This window comes from Diplotaxodon limnothrissa, linkage group LG1, assembly GCF_057381915.1.
Source record: "Diplotaxodon limnothrissa isolate DT_005_m linkage group LG1, D_limnothrissa_male_GT1.1, whole genome shotgun sequence".
Classification (NCBI taxonomy): Eukaryota; Metazoa; Chordata; class Actinopteri; order Cichliformes; family Cichlidae; genus Diplotaxodon; species Diplotaxodon limnothrissa.
The window spans coordinates 8,033,447-8,044,649 of record NC_140596.1 but is presented as its reverse complement, the minus strand read 5'-3'; the positions used below and the strand labels follow the sequence as shown (position 1 = coordinate 8,044,649).

At 44.6% G+C, this 11,203-nt stretch overlaps 1 pseudogene; it reads left to right on the top strand.

Annotated features, from left to right (window-relative positions):
* Positions 1–7,744: 7,744 nt before the first annotated feature.
* On the top strand, positions 7,745–10,679 carry LOC146639354 (uncharacterized; annotated as a pseudogene).
* Positions 10,680–11,203: the final 524 nt, after the last annotated feature.

Sequence of the window (11,203 nt, the reverse complement as noted above, 5' to 3'; positions counted from 1 at the left end):
TCATCACGCAGCAACAAAAATCATCATGTGCTGGCTTGTTTCATATCATATCGTAGCTTCACATCAAAGGCTTCCAAACAAACAATAACTGAGTCACATCTAACAAACACCAACATATAACCGCAAAGAAATTTTTTTAGAAGATGTTAGCACTAGTCTGCAGTAAAGGAACAAAATAAATTTAGATACAACCATAAGTGCACAGTTACACTCTATGCAACATTAACACAGGACAGAATCAGGATTTAAAAAGTGAAGAGGCTCATGTTTAGCATCCAGCAGACTGTCAGTCTGTTGTGACAAACGGCCTCCGTTAGACCGAGTACACCGCCATCAATCAAGTGCCGTGTTCATTGGAGATAAACAATGTTTGTGAAGAAAATAGGACATCAGGACACCGTGGCAGCACTGAATCTGAGAGTCAAGAGAAACGAGGTCAGTCCATCAGTTTGTTGGCTGTATGTTTCTCACAGGCTTATAGAAGCACTAACCTAAACCTGAGATTTATATGTTTATTTATTGTATTTTTAGGATAGCGGCTGCACTTTTCCTTCTCTTTCATATGGGGGATTTTTCAGGTTACTTGGGTTGCTAGTGAAAATGAGCACTTCTGTTCCTATAATCTTCCTTTCTTTGCATAATTGCAATGAAATCTGGATGTGCAGTACTTAATGGCACTGAAATGAAGACTGTGGAGTCACTGGGTTTGTGGAAAGGTTGCAGTTCCGCCCAGCAAGAAAAGATTTCTCACACCTTTTGTTCTCATTACTGCAGAAATCTCTGGTAGTGCACCAGAAGCGCTGAGGGTACCAGAGGTGACATTAGTAATTATGAATAAAGGCAGAAAACAAATCTCTATTGGGATGACATTTAACACCCTCCTGTTCACTCACTCCCTCCTCTATTTGAACCAAACCTGACTTTTTGTATTGTTTCACTTCAGTGCCTCTGGAGCTTCTGCACAGCAGTAGATAAATGAGACTGCAACAAAAAGCTTCATAACACTGACAAAAGTCAGTTTTTATAAAACAGGCATGCGACCAGTTTTTCCTTGTCATTTTCTGTCCTAATAATAATTTGCAGAAACACATTACACAAAAGAAAATGTGTGGGAGAAGGTTAACACTTCTCTAGACCGAGAACCCAAGAAACTGAAAAAAAAAAAAACCCACATGTGATGAACAGGACCAAGGACAAGAAGGCGAGCAGCAGTGGAGCAGATACTGCTGCGTTTGTGTGTTAAGGGTGGGACGAAGCAACATCCACCACTTCAAAGCATAACTATGTTTCATTATTTATTGGATGGAGCCAGGTCAATAATGCAACAGCAGTGTGCTACACACATATACTGTGTGTTTACAGGTGCTTTTGCACTCTTTTCCAATCCTAACCTGCTGACACATCATATGTGCAACATGTGAACATCTGGATAAGAAAGATAAGATGCAGAAACACTCATGTAAATACTACTTTTGATTTTAAGCCAAACAAACCTAACGAAGGAGGGACTGAAAAGTTCATCTCCTGATTGCCACTTTACACCTCTTACCTGCTGAAACTCAAATGCAGGTATGTCTTTGCAGCAAACAACATTATAATGTATATGCTTTAATGATAGGCATTGGCAGTTAATGTGTTATATCATTTAGTTTTTATAATGTGTGAAATTCTTTGACTACATTATGCCAAGTCATCCTTGACCTGAAAGATCCTGGAGGTAAAGTAAATAAATACTGTTTACATATGCAGGTGAGCTATTTTTTAGTCAATAAAATATTAGTTAATAACGTTTTTATTGTTGTGCATTGCAAAGCCGTGACATCAGAATCCATGCAGTGGAGGTTTCTCTCCCTCTTCATATAGCTGACTTATTTTGTGTGAATTCCTGAGATGTGACTTCTCTCCAGTTCCTGCCAGTTCCTTTGTTCACATACCTGACATGCATCAACTGATCACCAACGGGCAGTATATGAACCCCAGCTCTTCAACCCTGGACAGTGTTTAGGGAATAAGTTCCTCTCTAGGCTTGCAGTTCTTGTTGTGACCTCTGATGCCCTCAACTCTCTTCTCCAGATTTTCCACCTGCACCTTCCGTGTCTGTTATAGATCCCAGAGGCAAACTACTTGCCCCGCTTCCTCTGTAGTTCAATAAATCAGTGGTTTTTAAAGGTTTTTTTCTCACATGCCCAATATAAGAATCCCAAAAAGCTTGTCTCATTTTAAAAAAAAATACATTTTTAACAAAGATCTAGTTTTACATCTCGTCTGCTGTTGCTCAGCGCAGTACTAGTGGGGTTCACAGTTTGAGAAACACGGCATGTTTCCTGTTTTGTGGGTTTCAGTGTTCGGACTCAAGAATAATAAAACTGTAGGGGTTCTAAATCCTGTGCAGGCCTATTTGTTTTTAAAAAAAATTTAGGAAATTGGAAAGAGAAATCAATAAACTAATCACTAAATATAAAATCTCAATGTCTATCAAGATCAACATCCATCCTACGCACGGAAAGCTGCGTAACCCTGCAAGGATACTTTTCCATCTTGCGTCAGACAGACTGCTGTTAAGATGAAAAGGCTGATACCTTTCCATTTCACACACACACACTCACAAACACACTCATGCTCAGATACACTTGCATCCATCCCCCGTATGTACTAATGGCTTTTCAAGTTGATTTTCTCTTGGCTGGGCAAAGCTAAAAGTAACTGTAGTGACTCAGGAGCTAAAGTGGCCACTGACACTTGATTTATTACATTATCCATTCTCAGACAACCTTTGTATTACATCAGATAAATCCACACGATAGTGAAGGATCAGGATTTTTACAGTATCACCTGACCCAAACTGATCTGTTGGATAATTTGAAGCTTATGCAGAAACAATGTGTCTGTTATATCGGTACAGACAACAACAAAAAAAATTGCAGAATTCCAGTCATAAAAACCACTCCTGCATAAACACTGTACCACCATGTTGACCTATAAACAATAAATACACGTGCCAAGATGTGACCTGGACAGAGAGCATGATGAGAGCCTGAGGGCTAAACCATTCAGACAGTTCACCCACCCGTTTACGCCTGACTGCTGCTGCTGCATACATGGGCCAACATCAAAACATGCACAAATGCACAGACCGAGCAGCAGCGGCAGCAGCAACCTCTGGGGCTGAAAAACAAAGCCAAAAGAGTTCCTCTGCTGGTTGCTCGAGGCTGTCTCCAAATGTGAGTAAAACCATAGACTCCTTTGGTAAAATATGCAACCTTACTGCAGAAATAAGCATGTTTACAACCTGCTACAAAAAGAGTTTGGGTCTCTATAGCTAATTTCTGCACAGGGGTGAATTTTTATACAAGTGCCTTGACTATTCGAGTGTGAGTGTAGATGTAGATATTAGTCAAAGTCCTTAGGCATAAACAAAAGCGCTGTAGTACTACTTATAGTAGAAAGCGCTTTAGTGCTCAAATTGAGTAGAAAGACACAGCGCTTTGTGACTACCTGTCTATGAAAAGCGCTTAATAAATAAACTTTACTTACTTACTTACTTACTTATAAGCACCAGTCCAATGGTCTGCTGGCCAGATATCTGCAGAATTATTGAATTCATAGTGGTGTAAAGCACACCCACTCTGGAGTAGTGGAAACACATTCTGCATACTGATAAATAACACCCCTCTACGTGGCAGTTTGATGGATGAGTCTGGGTTTGACAAAAGCTAGAAACATTACCTTCATGACTTCACTGTCCCAGCTGTGACGTTTGGTGGAGGAGGGATAATGGTTTGGGGATGCATTTGGGGGGCTCGCCTTGGCTCCTTAGTTCCAGTGAATAGAAATCTTAATGTTTCAGCTTAACAAGATATTTTGAACAGTTCTGTGCTTCTAACTTTGTGGGAAAAGTTAGGAGACACTGGAAAATTCACTGGAAAGTCCTCCAAGAAATGTGAATTTAAGATCGGGGCTTACAAAAGCTCCTGTAGATGTAATGTCAAGGTGGCCCAAAGCAAGGCTTCTAAAAATTAAAGAAATTATGACTTTTAAATTAAAAGGACTCAAAAAAGCAGGATGAATGTCAGTTACTGAGAGAACAGCTTTATAATCAAGCCTCCTGACAACCATCCAGGTTGACCATAGTGGTGGAGTGTGAATGGAACAAGCTGGTGTCCTGCCCAAAGCAACGCCCGCAGTGACAATATGGCTATAACGAATTAACACATTCCCTGTGGAGAGGCAGGATAGACACACAGAGAGAAATCTGCCGTGGAAAATCATTGAGGAAAAGCATAGGAAAATATTAAGACTTGTTATTTTTTTAAAAAGCCACCAAAATGGCTTCATTTCTTATATTTTCCATTTATGCTTCAAAATCAAAGGGATTTATATATTTCTAGATAAACTGTACTGTAACGTGATGACTTCCCAGCCAAACATCAATGACATAAGAGGCAAATGGTCGACCACCTGGCAACAAGCATACAAAAATGCACCTTTTAAGATGCCAGGCTCTGATTTTGACACCTTTAGGAAAGCCAAAACATATGGAGGGGGCAGGTTCCCAGCATTCAGCCATTTTTGTCTCAGCTGAGCAGGGATGATGGAGCAGATTGCAATTCTGATATTTCCTCGTTATATAATCCAAAGTAGAGACAGACAGGCAGAAAGCTGCGGTTCAGATTAACAGAGAAGCAGACTTATGGAAAGACAGACATGAGGAGGCGGAGTAGCTGGTCAGAAAGAAAGTACACATTAAACTTTACATTAACACAGCCGGTTAAACTACTTTGCACAATTAAAGACACATTATTCCAGTAAAACCTTCCACATATTAAGAATAATATATAAAGCATCTACCACGCTCTCCAATTTTATGGCCTTTTAACTTTTACGGAGCGTCACAGTATTGCCAATAAAGTCGGGAGACAGAACAATGCGCAGGCAGGCAAACGCGGCAGTGTCGGACATGCAAGAAATTCAAAGCAATCATCTGTGGCCTCCAGGGATAATCACTGCAAAGCCCCACTGTCCCATTCACTGAGGATAAAACCCACTGGATTAATCTGCAGGCCTACAGAACACACACACACACACTTACATAACACACAGACCACTCTTCCTCTCTTTTGCATGCTTTTCTTTCACTTTGACATTCACAGCCTCTCTCTCACTTCTGCTCTCACAAACACACACAAAACCTAGAGCACACACACACACACATGCGCACACAATCTCCTCTCCTCCATTTCTTCTCTACATGTATACATTCAAATGGACACCTGTCAGTATACGTCTCTGTGCGCACTCATTTAGACATGCAGATTGTTGACAGGCACATATAGAGCTGTATATATTAGGTAAAAACACACTCTTCTGTTTGTACGTGTGACAAATGGGGGAAAAGGATGTAAAAACAGCATGGTTCTCCTCCTGCGTGGACAACAGGATTAGAGTTATCACATGCTTGTGCTAACAACAAAAACATAAACGTCCTTAAAAGATAATCGCGGCTTCTTTGCAAAAGGATTTGTACTTTTGGTGTTGCACCGACTTTAACCTTGCTGTAAGGGTAAAACTGAAGCCATCAAAGGAATCGAGTTACTGCAACTCGATAACGCCATTGTGATCAATAAGAAGGATCATATCACCATTTTGAATGTTTTATAAATGATAATTTGATGAAGCACCAGGATCAAAATACAGAACAAACAACATTAAGTATTTCTTTGTCTATCCTTGATGTCTAACACATGCATAAACTGCATCTCTTATTTAGATATTTGCAAAAATGTAAGAGTTTTAATATGTATTTTAACATTTTTACATCCATATTTACTTGTGAAAAGACGTGTTTTTTTTACTGAAACAGATCCACCCATTTCATCGAACATACTGTGATTGGAGGTAAAAGACAAAGGTGCCTTTAAGTTACATTAAGTTGGCCAGACATGAAACAAAGTGTTAAAGAAATGTGCAATAATCTTTAGATATGAAATCTCGTGTTCCGCATTTAGCATTTCAAGTTCTAAACCAGTAATTGCTCTTTGTTGGTGCTACTGCTGCTGGATTCTTTAAAATTAGAAGTGCACAGATTTTGAAATTCTGCATTTACATTTGCCAAGACCAATTTTTTGCTTGTTTGCTTTGTGTTTGTTGTTATTTTGTGTCCGTAGATGCGCCTACCTTAGTTATAATGAGTGGATATTTGAGTTACGGTTGTCTTCCTGTCATCTCAAAATCATCTTCCTATTCTCCTTTGAGCACTGGGATTTTCACCCAGTAAAGTGTGATTATCTGATTTGATGAGGGCAGTTGAACAGGTGTCCCCAACAAACTGGTGAGTGTATATCAGTCTATTTCATCTGTAAATTGTTTTGTATGGTGAAAAGAACTTAAACTGATAAAAACTCACCCTGTTAAAGCTAAACTCTGTAAGCAGCACTCATTCTGACTGACTCAGCTTTAAAAATTAACTCTGTGGGTGCAACTAAAATATACTGGAGGGCTTCTTAAAACATCTGCCCCTCTCAGCCCTAGATTGATAAATGATGTGCTGCCCAAACTAGTTTAAAGAGTGCATGTGTTTATAAAAACCTCACAGGGTAAAATAAAAAAGGGAAGTCATTGCCAGAAGAAGATCCCCGCACTCATTTTATTGCTCAAAGTTAATAAGTGAGATGATAATTATTTCTGAGGCCTCAAAACAGCTGATCATGCTGGAACTCACAGTGCCCTGGGAAGAGCGGATTGAGGAGGCCAATGAAAGGAAACGAGGAAAGTACCAGGAACTAGTGCAGGAGTGCAGGGGAAGGGGCTGGAAGACTTTCTATGAGCCCATAGAAGTGGGTTGTAGGGGCTTTGCAGGACGATCACTCTGCAAAGCCCTAGGGCGGCTGGGCGTGGCTGGGGCAGCCAAGAAGAGGGCCATCCAGGCTGTGAGTGAAGCGGCAGAGAAAGCCACAAGGTGGCTGTGGATCAAGAGGGCTGATCCGTGGGTAGCTACTGGTACGCAAGTCGGGGCTTGATCACCCCCGGCTGGGTCGCCTGGGTGAGGGTGTATGATGTTGTGAGACCCGAAACACCTGATGACCCTAGGATACATCACTGAAGATGCGTACCAGTGCATCCAGGAGATGTGTCTTTATAGTTAAACTCTGGCTGAGCCAGTGACGCCTAGGAAGAGTCTAGGTGACAACCAAGAAAGTTTGGTGACGACTGGAGAGACAGATGACAGCTCGGAAAGACGGCTCCAGGGGCAGGGTGGGCTAGCATCCCGGTCTGCAGTTTTCGTGAGAAAGCACCCCAAAAAGCTACGGAAAGCCCTAAAGAAAGATACCCCCAGGAGATCCCGAGAGGGGGGGAGGATGAGGTCTCCAATCGGACGGACTTAAGGTTAACGACCAACGCAATGGAAAGGACTACGAGTAAGACATGTATCTGCGGCAAGCTGTGTAAGAACCAGCGTGGCCTAAAGGTCCATCAGGCTAGAATGAAATGTTTGGAGCGGGAGAGTGAGGTGCAACGCACAGGTCCTGAACCTGGTGAGACGCAGGAGGAGCCCGGCCAGGAGGCACCCCACAGAGCCCAGTCCCTCCATGCACTGGACTCTTCCAATCCAAGCAGTGTAGTTCCACAACAGCGGATTAAGTGGCCCCCAGCCAGCAGCCGGAGCGAGTGGCAGAAGTTTGATGAGGATGTCTCCAACATCATACAAGCTGTGGCCAAAAGAGATGCCGACAGCAGGCTTAAAACAATGACCACCATCATAGTCAGCTACGCCTCAGAAAGGTTCGGCCTGATCGAGAAGTGTAACAACAAGACCCCTTACACCATGAACCGCAGGGCCATGAAGATTCATCAACTGCGCCAGGAGCTCAGGAGCCTTAAGAAGCAGTTCAAGAACGCTGATGCGGAGGAGAAGCAAGCTTTAGAGGAACTGCATAACATCTTGCGGAAGAAGTTGATTACCCTCCGTAGAGCAGAATGGCACAGAAGGCGAGGAAGAGAGAGAGCCAGGAAACGTGCAGCTTTTATTGCTGATCCCTTTCGCTTTTCCAAACAATTGCTTGGGGTTAAGCGAAGCGGGCAGTTGGAGTGCTCAGCAGAGGAGGTGAATAACTTCCTTCATGAGACAATGAGTGACCCATTGAGGGAACAAGACTTGGGACCAAACAAAGCTCTCATCAACCCTGCCCCACCATCAGCAGAGTTCAAGTTGACGGAGCCAAGTTTGAAGGAGGTGTGTGAGGTCATCAAAGCAGCCCGCTCAGCATCCTCCCCAGGTCCCAGTGGCGTACCCTACCTTGTCTATAAGCGCTGCCCAGAGCTGCTTCGCCACCTGTGGAAGATCTTAAAGGTGATATGGCGGAGAGGGAGAGTTGCTGATCAGTGGAGGTGCGCAGAGGGAGTCTGGATTCCCAAAGAGGAGGATTCGAAAAACATAAACCAGTTTCGGAGCATCTCGCTATTGAGCGTGGAGGGGAAGGTGTTTTTTAGCGTTGTCTCCCGGAGATTGACCGAGTTTCTCCTTAGAAACAATTACATTGATCCATCAGTTCAGAAGGGGGGAATCCCAGGAGTTCCTGGTTGCCTAGAGCACACTGGTGTAGTTACACACCTTATAAGAGAAGCCCATGAGAACAGAGGCGACCTAGCTGTATTGTGGCTGGACCTGACTAATGCGTATGGGTCGATCCCACACAAACTGGTTGAGCATGCTTTACACCTCCACCATGTTCCCAGCAAGATCAAGGACCTGATCCTGGACTATTACGCCAATTTCAGGCTTAGGGTCACTTCTAGGGCAGTTACTTCAGACTGGCACCGACTCGGGAAAGGTATAATAACAGGCTGTACCATCTCAGTTACGCTCTTTGCCCTGGCAATGAACATGGTGGTAAAGGCTGCGGAGGTGGAGTGCAGAGGGCCGTTAACAAGGTCAGGTGTTCGTCAGCCCCCTATCAGAGCCTATATAGATGACCTCACCATTACAACATCATCAGTTCCCGGGTGTAGGTGGATCTTGCAAGGTCTTGAGAGACTCATCTCATGGGCAAGGATGAGTTTTAAACCTTCCAAGTTAAGATCGATGGTACTGAAGAAGGGCAAGGTGACGGACAAGTTCCGGTTCTCAATTTCAGGAACCATTATTCCATCCATAACGGAACAACCAGTTAAGAGCTTGGGGAAACTCTTTGACTCCAGCCTGAAAGACTCTACTGCTATTCAGAAGGCAAATGAGGAGCTGGGAGCGTGGCTTATTAAGGTGGATAAGTCCGGCCTGCCTGGAAGATTTAAAGCCTGGATCTACCAGCATTCAATCCTGCCCCGAATCCTGTGGCCCTTGCTTGTCTATACAGTTCCAATAACTACTGTGGAATCCCTTGAAAGAAAGATCAGTGGCTTTCTTCGTAAGTGGCTGGGACTTCCCCGCAGTCTCACCAGCGCTGCCTTGTATGGGACAAGCAACAGCGTGCAGTTACCCTTCAGTGGTCTCACAGAAGAGTTCAAGGTGGCTCGCACACGAGAAGCCCTACAGTACAGAGATTCTAAAGACTGCAAGGTGGCATTAGCAGGTATTGAGGTAAGGACAGGAAGAAAGTGGAAGGCTGAGAAGGCAGTTGAGGTGGCGGAGTCACGCCTAAGGCAGAAAACACTGATGGGGGTCTTAGCAACAGGGGGAGCAGGCTTGGGGTATGTCCCAAAGGCCCAGGTCAGCAGGGCACAGGGAAAGGAGAGACGCCAGCTACTCCAGGAAGAGGTCCGAGCAGGTGTGGAGGAGGAGCGAGTAAGTAGAGCTGTAGGCCTTAAGCGGCAGGGAGCATGGACAAGGTGGGACAGCACCTTGCAGCGCAAGGTCACCTGGGCAAACATCATGCAGGCAGACTTCCACCGGATCCGATTCCTAGTGCAGGCAGTATACGACACTCTGCCAAGCCCAGCAAACCTCCATCTGTGGGGAAAGAGCGAGACACCTGCCTGTCCCCTGTGCTCTGGAAGAGGGACCCTAGAACACCTCCTTAGCAGCTGCCCAAGGGCCCTGGCCGATGGTCGGTATCGTTGGCGGCACGACCAGGTGCTCAGAGTAGTTGCTGAAAAGATTGCCTCAGCAATCAGCACCAGCAAGCATCATCATGCTCCGAGGAAGGCAATCTCTTTTATTAAGGCTGGAGAGAAACCCCAGGTGCGCCCACATTTGACAACTGGCCTCCTCAACACAGCCTCTGATTGGCAGCTACAGGCTGACCTGGGTAAACAACTAAAGTTCCCTCAGAACATTGCAAAAACATCACTCCGGCCAGACATGATAATTATTTCTGAGGCCTCAAAACAGCTGATCATGCTGGAACTCACAGTGCCCTGGGAAGAGCGGATTGAGGAGGCCAATGAAAGGAAACGAGGAAAGTACCAGGAACTAGTGCAGGAGTGCAGGGGAAGGGGCTGGAAGACTTTCTATGAGCCCATAGAAGTGGGTTGTAGGGGCTTTGCAGGACGATCACTCTGCAAAGCCCTAGGGCGGCTGGGCGTGGCTGGGGCAGCCAAGAAGAGGGCCATCCAGGCTGTGAGTGAAGCGGCAGAGAAAGCCACAAGGTGGCTGTGGATCAAGAGGGCTGATCCGTGGGTAGCTACTGGTACGCAAGTCGGGGCTTGATCACCCCCGGCTGGGTCGCCTGGGCGAGGGTGTATGATGTTGTGAGACCCGAAACACCTGATGACCCTAGGATACATCACTGAAGATGCGTACCAGTGCATCCAGGAGATGTGTCTTTATAGTGATCTGGGCGCATAATCACTCGGGTTTGTCTATCATGTGGCAATTTCACAGACGATTGCACTGAAATTTAACAGGAAGGCGTAAAGAGCAAAATGAATAAATAGCAAGGGGAGTACATTTAAGTATCGAATGAAGAGGAAGGAGAGGAAAAGTTTGCTACGCTGTTTGTGGCATGTGTGCGTGTTTGACAGATGTAGCGGGAGACTGGTGGTAATTTCTCACCTCTTTGTGGGCAGGGTGACAGAGTGGTGAGTGATAGGTGCTGTGATTGATCATGGTGGGGGGCAGGTATGTGCTAATGAAAGCAGGAAGCACTTTCTCACCAGGAAGCTAATTATTTGAGCACCCTGGGTTCATGTTAATCATAACATTTCGGCTCCAGGAAAAGCAAACAGCTGCAATTAACATTTCATCAACCAAACCAGTTACACTTGGTTC